General features: G+C 39.3%; 1 protein-coding gene across 1 annotated transcript in view; it reads right to left on the bottom strand.

Annotated features, from left to right (window-relative positions):
* Positions 1–12,046: 12,046 nt before the first annotated feature.
* Positions 12,047–12,352, bottom strand: part of LOC141810126 (pyruvate dehydrogenase (acetyl-transferring) kinase isozyme 2, mitochondrial-like) — an 11,117-nt gene continuing 10,811 nt past the window's right edge. The window contains exon 11 of the mRNA XM_074697475.1: positions 12,047–12,352. This exon is cut by the window's right edge and continues 1,524 nt beyond it. The gene's annotated coding sequence lies outside the window, so the exon portion shown is untranslated.

Genomic DNA, 12,352 nt, shown 5'->3' with positions numbered 1-12,352 from the left:
GGTACCTCGTTCATTTGAGATTTTTCTTAATTAGTTTGTTTTTGAGCTAAAAAGTTTGATTGAAATATTATAAAGAAATAAGAGAGTCTGCTTTTGTAACAAAACAAATGCACAAAATAGGACAATAATGAAGGATTACAAATACCCAAATCATTCATATTTAGCAGGTTAGTCTATAGTATGATGCTACCATTTATACAAAATAAAGGGCTGTTTGGGCGCCGTGCCAAGAAAACCAGCTCTCTGAAAGGAGTCGAACTTCCCATCACTGGCCTATTGATGGAGCCTTGTACAATGCCTCCTGAGAGGCAACTTGCAAATCCTTTGTAAAGCCCTGTCCTCAACCATGGTAATGGGTCTGCAGTTTGTTTCAATCCCCTTGGCAATTGTGTCAGCCAGTTTGTCCAAGGTAGACTCCCTGAAAGCTTCAGTGAAAAAAATAGATAGATAGATAGATAGATAGATAGATAGATAGATAGATAGATAGATAGATAGATAGATAGATAGATAGATAGATAGATAGATAGGTTCTCTCCAGCAGCAGTAGCACCTATGGATAGAATCAGCACACAGGCACAAAGAAATATAGGCTCAAAACTGAAGTTATATACAAGTACTGTACTGTACTCACCAGCAATAATAGACATTTCTAAGTAAGTCAACCGTTCTGTCTTTTTTATTTTTGTATTTTTTATTTTTTTATTGTTTGTGTGTGGGGGGTTATTTTTGTTCTTAAACTCCCCATCAAGACATCAGCACGCTGTTTAGCGCCTTCCACATAGAGTTGGTTAGTTCTGCTGCCTATCACTGACAGATTAACTGCATTTTCGCACATGCCCAGTGGTAACTTGGACGAACTGCCAAAAATACTTTCCCGGAGATGTTTCAGGGATTCTGAGTCATTCTGAGCGGCAGATTAATTAATTGTGTAAAAATGCTAAATCAGATTTATCATGATGATGGATTCATCCGTGTTAATGCATTAACTTTGACAGCCTTGAATTGAATCATACAACTGTATTTATGTGTAAAAAATTACTATGTTTTTCTTTTCAAGTCTGCTTGTGTTCTCGGGAACTCCCTTTAACATGTGGTCACAGTTTTAGAAATAAAGAGCCTTATATGTCTTTTCAACTGGAAACATCAGTTGGGCTGGCCATGGCTCTCTGTGTTCCTTGTATCAACAAACTCTGATAAGACACGCTCCTCTTCACCTCTATCAAAGCACACACGCCTACTTTTACAAATACACACCTATGCACAAATTCTGACAGAGACGGACAATGCATTAGCACATGTAAACACACACACCCATACACTCACTCAGTTAATTAAGTTAACATGCTGACTAAGGGACAATGGAGCTCTTTGCTGTATGAGAGTGATAGAGAAAGGGATACATTCACACATGGTACACAAACACAAAGTACACACATGGACAGGATGACACAAAGTCAGCCTGGAGAGATATGTGTTTGTTTTGACATTGCACTAGTAAACGGCCTCTGTGTGTGTGTGTGTGTGTGTGTGTGTGTGTGTGTGTGTGTGTGTGTGTGTGTGTGTGTCTGTCTGTGTCAGTGTGTGTGTGTGTGTGTATGTGTGTGTGTGTGTGTGTGTGTGTGTGTGTGTGTGTGTGTGTGTGTGTGCATGCGTGCGTGTGTGCGCGTGTGTGTGTGTGTGTGCGTGTGTGCATGCATGCATGTGTGCGCGTGTGTGAGTGTGCGTGCCTGTGTGCATGTGTGCATGTGTGCGCGTGTGTGAGTGAGTGAGTGAGTGAGTGAGTGTGTGTGTGTGTGTGTGTGTGTGTGTGTGTGTGTGTGTGTGTGTGTGTGTGTGTGTGAGTGTGCCAATGATATATGTGCTTAAAACTGCATTAATCTACTTGGGCTCAGGCCCTGAATATTTTCTGAAAAGCCCTGAACCTGAATTTGCCTTTTTTTTTATTGGGTGGGGGGCAGAGAGAGAGAGAGAGAGAGAGAGAGAGAGAGAGAGAGAGAGAGAGAGAGAGAGAGGGACTAATGTGCAATACTAGAGTCCAACAGCTGCGTAAAGCTCACAGGGGAAGACCGATGCAAACATGGATGTTGTGAAGTTTTTTGGACAGGAAGTACTGCAACAGAATTACAACAACACCAGCTGTGATGATACGGTGATGATTTAGGTTTGTGAATCATTTTTGAAAAGAGTTCGACATTACTCTGCAGGTTTGCTAAATGTTAGCTTACGATCATTTAAGTTAAGGTACAAAGTAAATAAAATGGTAAGTACCTGGTAAGTTGGGAAAACTCCAAAGAAGCTTGGATAATTACCATAAAAAAGTCAATAATAGAGAAGCTAATGTTCTCTGAGACTCAATAGTAAGTAAAAAAAGAGAAATGTTAGTAAACATACATTGATTATAAAGTCAAACTTAGGGGCCCTCTTGTTTTTTCTTTTCTGCTGTTAGTGGAGGGTTATCCCTTGACCAGTGATCTGAGGTGACTTCCCTCAGCAGCTGACTGTAAGTTACACTGTTGACAGTAGTTGATTGATAGTATTATTTTGCTTTATTAAAGCATATTAACTTACAAGTGTAACCCATGATTTTCGTCCGTGTTTAGGTGGTCAGAGTTTGAAAGTTGAGATGCCATATCATTTTTTAAAAAGCTCAATTTTTTTGCACATGCAAAAAAATCCATTACTTATCTGGGCTTAGCCTTGGATCTTCTTCAATCCTAAGTCCACCCCTGATCTGATTTTCTCCTGGTTTCCTCAGGGGACGTACTGCAGCAAGTTTCTCAATTGATGATCCTCACATCAACAGTAAAAGTACAGTTAAGTTTGAAGACAGAAGTACTTGTGTTACGGAATGATTGTGTGGTAGAAAACTTTAAGAAAGGCAGAGGTGTTAGAGGCAGATGGTTATGACCCCCTCATGCACTGTCAACTTTGAGCCTTTGAAAGTGCAAATGTCAAATCGCTTCAGTCTCCCAGAAAACACAGGCATAAAAACCACTATACTGTCACTGGACAGTGCCTTTATGAGTGGATGGGACTCAATGGTTTAACTTCCATCAGCCCGTACACAGCATTTCTTTCTAGTTTAAACAGACAACTTCATATCACCCCAGTTACTACACCCCAGTTACTCTTCCATGGGCTCCCTGTACATTTCAAAATTTATTTTAGGATTTAACTGATTACTGTAAAACCTTGTCTAACTTTAGCTCTGACTTGCATCCCAGAAATGTTGACACCTTACAGGGCTTTACACTGTAAAATAAATAGATAAATAAATAAATAGATAGATAAATAAAAAATCTTTTTTTTTTCTTTTATGGTAAAAAACTGGCAGCTGTGGTTCCCAGAGAAATACAGAAAACATATAGGAAAATGTAAGAACCTGTCAATTTTACAGTTTAAAACTGTTGTTATTTACAAACAAATGACATTATCAATCATTCAAACGAACAGCTATTCTTCGCTAAATTAGCATGACCACAATTCTATTTCCATTATTTCTTTCAGTTAGACCAACATGCATCCTTTTCAATTTCACTGGAAAATACCAATTAACATTGTTTAACTGTGAAATCTTCATTATGAGACATTAAAGTTTACTCCAAAGTTACTTCAGATGTAGTGTATTTTCTGAAGTAATATCATCGTTTTACAGTGAAAGCAGCACCTAAACACTGCACAGCAAATACCCCAGTGTTTAACTTCAAGTTCAGGGTAAAGTGTTCAATTCTGGACTGTAATGAGACTGAAATGATTCAGAAAACATTTATTTATTAATTCATTTTCTTGAACAGCTCCATGAGATAAAATGTCAAGGGACAGACTCCGTCATTAAATTACTCCCAAATATAGTCAACGTAGTTGATAAATGCTACCCACTTCTCACTCATGGTTGCAATGTTTTTTTTTGTTTGTTTTTTTTTCCAATAAACTGTTATTTGTTCTGCACGGTAGACCCAGAATTGTTTACGATCAAATCTTCCAAGTGAGGATTAATGAGAATAAAAGGTTTTGTTTGATTACTTTACCTATTTAAGTGCATTTTAACATTAGACATTAGTTGAAAAAATATCACGTTTCAGTGAAATTGTATAGGAATAGGATCAGTCCAACTGCAAGAAATATTAGAAATAGCATTGTGGTCATGCTGATTCAGCAAAGAATTGCTGTTGAGTTGGATGGTTTAAAATGTAATTGTTTGTAATTAACAATGGTTTTAAACTGTGAAATCTACAGGTTCTTCTGTAGAGCTGTTCAAATTCCACTGTATTTTTTATGGTATTTCCCTGGTAACCACAGCTGCTGTTTTTTACAGTAAGAACAACAGATTTTTTTTTTTCAGTGTAGGTCCTTCAAAGGGTGATGGGACCTCTTCAACCAGCCCTCCGAATTTGGAGCGACACTCCAAAGGAGATAAGCCTGATGTCTTTAAAATCTCTTCTTAAAACTCACCTTCACAGACTACCTTTTGTGCAACTTCACCTTTTTAATTGGATTTTAAATTCAGTTAAATTAATTTGACTTTAATGTATTTATTGTTCTGTTTCTTAATTGTTTTGTTTTAAATTTTTATTTTCATTATTTTCAGTCTTTTTGCCATTAATCTCCTCATTTGTGTGATAAATTTATGTTTCCATTAACCCTTCCTATTTTCTTCTGATGTGATGTCTTCAGCTTCTCCTTTTTACTTTGATGCTTTCATCTTTATGTGAAATATTCAAGTCATGCTATGAATGCATTTCTTTCTGTTCAGTGTTTATCTTGTTGTCCACCTGATTCTCTGCCATGCTTTTACCCATCAAATTTCACACTTTTGTTTTTAATGATGCTATGTAAATAGAGGTTTTTTTTTTTTTTTTTTAACAAGAACCTAAGTGGAACTCAGGGTCGGTACTGAGCTGACATTATAAACCAAACAATGTCATCTATAAGTCGGGCTAGTTCTAAAGATGAATTGGAGACAAAAAACAATGATAAATTGTTTTTTGTGCTGAGTTGGCAAAACAAAAGGCAAGGACAAAGTGTATGTATAAGGGATCTGGGGTTTAAGATGGAAACAGAACCCTAAGGAAATAAACCAGAACCTGCTGAAAGTGTGGGGCAACAGAGGGAGAACGGGGAGCACAGAGAGATCTAGGAACAGAGAGTGAGATACTTGTTTTAAATGCAGAAGGAGTTTCTTTGAAAAGAGAAGCCCTGACCTTTGCCATTATGTTCTTGTTTTTTGCTGTGTTTGGGGTTGATTTAAGGACTCAAATCTTGAAGTCTGGCATTGTTTTGTTTCTTAGCTTCTTAAATAAACTGTCAAAAAAGTAACTCTAAAAGTTATCTTTTGTCTACAAGACATCTTTCTGTAATTATAATTACCACTTGGCATTTGTGAGTGATGTTGTATGTAGGTGTGATCAATTTTTAAAGGGGCTGTGAGGAGTTTTTAAGTGATCTCAAAAAAGTTTCCCCTCTAGATATATGCCTTATCATAATCCACATTTTAAAATGAGATTATCAGCACCGGTCTAATGCTATTTCTTAGCTTCCCAATCCGGTCAAGCAGGACCAGAATGATTTATGGCACGTCTAAGTCTCTATGACAACCCCATGCTGACTGACAAAGTTTAGTAGAGAAAAGAGAGATCTGTGTTTTTCTGCTGAAAATGATATCTGTGATTGATTTTGAAGTGATGGTGGACACTGGAGCCTAACTGTCAGATAGAAGAAGGACAGAAGAGCAGAAGAAAGATAAAACAAAAGAGTGATAGAGCACCCAAGACTAACACACAGGCTAAAGGCTAAAACCAAGCCAAAGGCTAAAACCCAGGTTAATGTGTTTGTGCTAATGTTGACTCCAACCCACAGTCTGCAGTTATTCTGCAGTGGTCTGTTCAAACTTGAGAGTGTATCAGTAAAATGAAGAGCCAGGTTACGTGAGCTCTGCTTGGTGAGGTTGGAGTTGGTAGATGAGCTCTGGTAGGACAGAACCAGGATTCACTAACGTTACACGTTACAGACACGTCTCAGAGCACCGGGCTGGGAGTAGATCTGAATATAGCTGGCTAATAAACTACGCTACAAACTGACAAAGTTAGCTTGTTGTCACGTTTCAAAGCATAGCTCTACCTAACTGTTGATAAGTACCTAACCTCGGTGTTGTATCTGGAAAAGTTGTCTTGAACAAAGAAAATTGGTTTCAATCTGATTCCCGTTCATTTCTGAAATAAACAAGTGCTGTTAATAGCTACTTCTTTACAACAGTGTGCATGAGACTCAGGAGCAGAAGGTAGCACTGCTGTCCAATTAAAATAGATCCTCCACATAGCGTCTTTTATGATGACAAAGCTGAACCTAGCTCTTTCTTAAAAAAACAAACAAACAAACAAACCAAACTCTGAATATTTCCAAATAGAGCAGGGACTATTTTGGGGGAGCACCAGTTTAAAAAAAAAAACACGCCTACACTGGTCCATTTCTGTATGAATACTCCAGCCATTGTGAAAACAGCAATTGTCCTTTTAATATAAAAGTAAGATACCAAACAAGCTTGTGGTATATATGCAAGTTAAAGTGTTAACAGGGTATGTTAAGCTGGAAATCAGAGTTTACAAATAGTGTTGCCAACTGAGCAATTTTGTCGCTATTTTCAGCTACTTTCTGGACCCCCCTAGCGAGAAAATTAGAGAAAAGGGACTAGTGACAAATCTAGCAGCTTTTTTGGTGGTCAGAGGCTCCAAGATCACGGGAGAAAAAGTAAAAAAAAGTGCTGTTTTGAGAGGGAGAGAGAGAGAGAGAGGCAGAGTTGAGAACAGCCCGGCTGCTGTTGTCCCCCCCTCCAGCTGTGCTGTGTAGCCCCCCCGACCCCTGCTGAGAGTGTCCCGTATTTCTCTGCTCCAGAGTTGGCAAACTTACCTGGGGGTGTACGTTTGATTTGCTGGAAAGGAAAAAAATATCTGGCGATTGGATGGGGTTAAAAAAAAAAAAAAAAAAAAAAAAAAGAAAGAGAAAAAAGAAAAGTTAAAAAGAAAAGTTGACAGAGGGAGAGGAACACACACACACACACACACACACACACACACACACACACACACACATACACATACACACACACACACACACACACACACACACACACACACACACACACACACACACACACACACACACACACACACACCTGTTAACCTGAGAAATCAGTGGACTGGCAGAAACGACAGGTTTGGGCTATTTAAAAATGATTTCTAAAGAATATATATCCATAGAGAAGTACATATAGTTTGAGTTGAGACTGAAGCTACTGTTAGTTTTAGGCTTCTCTTAACAAATTAGCCCTGTTTATAAATTAACACTTAAACCTCCTAATAAGAGGACATGAAGTCAAAGAGCAGTAAGCACCCAAACTTTCTTTATTATATCTGTAGCTTTTTTCCCCTGTTTTTTTTTTTTTTTTTTTTTGGGGGGGGGGGGGGGGGGGGGGGGGGGGTGTTCACTGTGAACAAACCAAAAAACATTTCATCTGCACTAATAGATTTCTTCTCACTGTGCAATTTGTCTCTCTTATCTTGAGGTCTCTGTTCTATCATTAGTGAAGTGTTTGTCCCTTGTCCCTAATAACTGTCTTTGGTCTTTATTTCTTATATCACTAAGGTCTGGGTCTATATCTGCACTGGAGACAAGCAGAACTTACTTTTACATCAGTGACCAAAGGGGGAACAAGGGCATAAAACTGCATTGCTGCAACAGAAAGCGAGAGGAGAATCTATCTCCTTGTCTCTCCTGCCCTCCCCTACACTCACAATCTTTTTCTCTCCCTCCCTTGTACCCTTTCTATTTGTCTGTCTGTCTGTCTGTATGTCTGTCTTTGACTCTCTCCCACAGTTCAGTCTGCATCTCCTCACAGATCTCCTGTGCTGCAGTGCAGAGCAGAGGGACATCTGAGGGCCAAACCAAGGAACTGCAGGACACCAAAACACTGCAGTCTCCCCTCCTTCCTCCTCCTCTCCTTCCTCCTCCCCTCCTGCTCTGCTCTCCCTTCTGCCTCTTCTCTCTCTCTTCATTATGCTAACGTGTCTGCATGCTCCCCTCAATTACTTCTCTTCATTGAGTTTCAGTTTCTTCAAGCAAGGATTTGAAACAGAGATGCAGGGAAGAAAAGAGGAACTAGAAAATTCCTATCTGAGGCAACATTACACTGATGAAACTCAAGGCTTATCACCTGAAAGCAGGTATGGAAGTTCAGAGAACCAGCTACTGAAAAACAAATCCTTGGCAGACAGACAGACAGACAGACAGACAGACAGACAGACAGACCGACAGACCGACAGACAGATAGATAGATAGATAGATAGATAGATAGATAGATAGATAGATAGATAGATAGATAGATAGATAGATAGATAGATAGATAGATAGATAGATAGATAGATAGACAAGACAGAGACTTGTTCATTTGTAAATGCTTTGGATACACAGTCAGGGTGCAGTCATCAGGGATCATCTAGCACTCACTCGGTTTGAGGGGTCAGCAGGTTAAACTGCTTCAGACTGACGATAAAGTTCTTGAGATTTCAGGTTTAAGACAACAGATCTGTGCTGAGTATGAGAACCTGAATGTTATAATGAAATATCAGCCGCAGTCCACTTAAGAGAAGGTGATAGTCAAATTTTCATGAGGATTTTAGTATTTACAGACCAGTTTGTCTCTTCTATTGACATCCACCTCAAACAGCCTGACTTCATATATTAAAGGGAACTATTCCTTTAATAATCAAAGCTAGTTATCTGACATGATTTACACTCAAGCTTTCAAATTTAAAGTACAATTCTTACACTGTTTCATTTAACATATTGAATATTACAGATATATGATACATATATGAATATATTACAGACTAGTTTAATGCTCACTGTGGATGCTTATTCACGCTCATTACACTTATTTAGTTCAGTGTTTTCTGTTTGATGGCTGATCAAAGTTTCCCTAGAGCCTGATTCATTGTCTGTACCCTATAGCCAGATTTTATTTAACCTGGTATAACTAAACTGTGCTAATAAACTTCTTTTTAACATTCATGCATCCAAAAAGGCAGCTTTAGAATTCCTTCTTACATTTTTGCACACATTGAATCCACACTTCTCTTTCTTCGCCAGTTGGCGTACCTGGTGTTGCACACTGCCACCGTCAGATCTTCATCTTACATTCAGCTGAGGCCTTGTTAACAGAAGAATGACTGAAAATCTTAAACCTTGACTCTCTAGAGTTTCCCAAATAACCCTTATGGTCATTCATAAGGAAACTGTATCAGAGTTAAGAGTACAAATCTGAAACCTCAAGTAAGGCACATTAGCAAGTATCTCTGACAACTTTCACGAGCAGAGTAAAAGTACTTTTACTACTCTGCTCAGAGCAGACTCGTCTTCCTGAAGAGACTCAGGTCCTTGTGTCTGCAGCTGGCTCCTGAAGACCTTCTACCAGTCTGTGGTGGCTAGTGTGCTGTTCTTTGCTTTGGTGTGCTGGGACAGTACCATCAAGACTAGTGAGGCCAGCAGGGTGAACCAGCTGGTAGACCCTCTCTGTGGTTGGACTGGAAGTGGACGGTTTGGAGTCAGTGCCTGAGAGGAGGGTGAAGGACAGGACTGAGGCCACCCTCTCGACCTCTACTCAGCGAGCTGTGGCCTATGGGCAGTTCCTTCAGTCAGCGCGCCATCCCACCCAGGTGTGAGACTAAACGCTACAGGTGCTCCTTTGTGCCCACTGCCATTAAACTTTTTAAGAACTTGGAGAGTTTAGGCTTTAGGTTGCTCAGACAGCTGTGTGGCATACAGATAGATGAAACTTTCATGTAAATACGGAAGGGCTTGATCTTGGAAGGCCCAGACCTGCAGGAGGTTTAACTTCATAGCTTTGCTGTGAAAAGCAGCTCTGTTATACTGCACCACTCACATGGCTCTAACTGTTCAGACCTGAATGAGGCCAGATAGTTTGGACTGCACTTACTAGTGTCCATCTGTTTCCTCCTAAAATCCCTTCTTTTTTGGGTAATGCATCAGATCAGTCAAGTTTTAAGCTCCTTGAACTGAAATAACTTGTGTCTCTTACTCCTTCCTGTCGTTTTCCTACATTCCCTGTGCTAATAATAAGCTCTATCAAGTTCCTTTGTGATTTGGCTTAACATAATTATACCCCTACACCGCTACCTCTCTCTTTATCTCTGTCTGTCCAACTCTCTCACTCTGTTTCACTCGCTTGTGTCTCTTGTGGTTCTATAAGTGGTAGACAATTAGCAGGGAAGGGTGGTTTTATTAATCAGCCAGGACCAAGGGATGAGTGAAACAGGGATTGATTGATGGATAGAAGGGTGACGGAGGAATAAAGTGCTTGTTTAGCGCTATAAAGGTGGGACTACTAACTGATCATACATAATACTATGGACTGGGTCGCTCTTAATGATGAGCTCAACAGGAATCAAGCACACTTACATCGTTGTGGTAAACATAGGTTTGTAATGGTGTTAACAGATCCATGTCTAGCCCCTTTGTGTTTTTCAGCTGCAGTGTATGACTGGCTGAATGTGTGTCATGCAGCCCACCTGGCTGATCTTTAAGGTAGTGGAGGTCCTTTCATGTGAGTGATAAGTAGTCAGTCCTCTTTTTCCCTCCCACTGTTACTCTATTATTCATTATTAACACACACACACACACACACACACACACACACACACACACACACACACACACACACACACACACACACACACACACACACACACACACACACACACACACACACACACATTTATAATAGCTGATATCCACAGGAAGGGGCCTCCTCTGCCACATACAGCTTGGAAACACACACAGCTGAAGGTGTGTGTTGATGTATTTGTTAATTATTAAAGTAAAAGTGCCCACATGAAGTCACTTCATCTGAGGACTCAGAGAGGAAATGATCAACACAACAGGCTGTTAATACTAAATGTGAGCTGGACTGGCATAATTTTTTCAGTATCTGATGATGAACACAAGAGGGAGCTCCTCTGTCCTGCAGGATTGTGGTTGGAACACATCAACTAAGGCTTTTTGCTGCCAAGATTTCAAACTCATCAAAAAGTTTAAACAACCCTTTTTTTGGTGTTATGATTTCCATTTCCTTTAACATTCTGTTTCCTTCAATGTTTATAAGGTGGACAGCAGTGTAGAAAAACATCCAGCTGAATAAACTGAAGGAGGAAAATTAAAACTACAGTGACCCTGAAATAAAAACAACAGCGACAAATCACATAGCATGACAACAGAAAAAAATAATATCAGCAAAAAGAGAACACAAAAGAAAACAAAAAATGAGACAAATCACAAAAGTGAAATGAGAAAACACATCTGAAAAAACCACACACAGAAGAAGAAAATACATCATAATTAACTTCTACCAGAATGGATCAGTAACCAGAGCGGTTGCATGCTATGACTGGCTGTTTTACACTCACATTAACAGAGTAGAGTCTATTGCTGACTATTAGTTGCCCTGCTTTTGGTTTTCCCCCATGTGCAACCATTCCATCTTTCTGCTGCTTAACAGCGTTATTATCCTCTTTCACCTGCTTCACCAGTTCACCAGACTGCTCTTAAAATGAAGAATATAAATGTCTCATCTTCTAACCACTCAGATCACTGTATCACCTTGTCCTTCTTCCTGTATATAATATAATAATTGTTATTTTATGAAGATTTTGGTCTGATCAAAAGTGCTTTTTTTATTGAAGGCAGACACAGACACGATGCTTGATAAGTGTCCCGCTCCCTGCATGGTGAACAAAGTCCCCTCACTGACCTGTTTCTGATGTGAGTTCATCCAGGTAACCAATGTGCCACGTCTCTTCAGCATGCTGTTATATAACTCAGTGTCTGAATGGCCTTAGTTCAGATCAACTGCTTCCCTCATGGTAGGACTAACTCTAACACAATATCACAATTATTTTAATGTGCTCTGATTTCTGAGGAGCAAACACAGAAATCTGCCATCAATGAAAATGAAAACAAGTGTCAGACTTCTCTCTGAGTTTATTTTGGGACATTTTCTTATAAAAAATAGAAGTCACTCATCAAGTGCAGTTCAAATATACAACATAATACAAGCCCTTCAGATAAAAGAATCTTGAAAATACACAGAGTGAATCACAGTAAACACACATTACATTTGGTGCCATTCAGGTTTGAGACTAAAGCTGATCTCAGAGCTTCAAACATCAAGCAAAGATCATTACTGAATAACTTGTTTCCTGTCAACAGAAGACATGTTTACATAACTCTAGGCATGGTTACAGTCCTTTCCTATCTCTGACAACATGATTCTCAATCCCTGTGC

Source organism: Halichoeres trimaculatus, unplaced genomic scaffold, assembly GCF_033239565.1.
Source record: "Halichoeres trimaculatus isolate MK-OKI-2021-1 unplaced genomic scaffold, fHalTri1.1 fHalTri1_scaffold_20, whole genome shotgun sequence".
NCBI lineage: Eukaryota > Metazoa > Chordata > Actinopteri > Labriformes > Labridae > Halichoeres > Halichoeres trimaculatus.
This window is presented reverse-complemented; position numbering and strand designations above follow the sequence as displayed.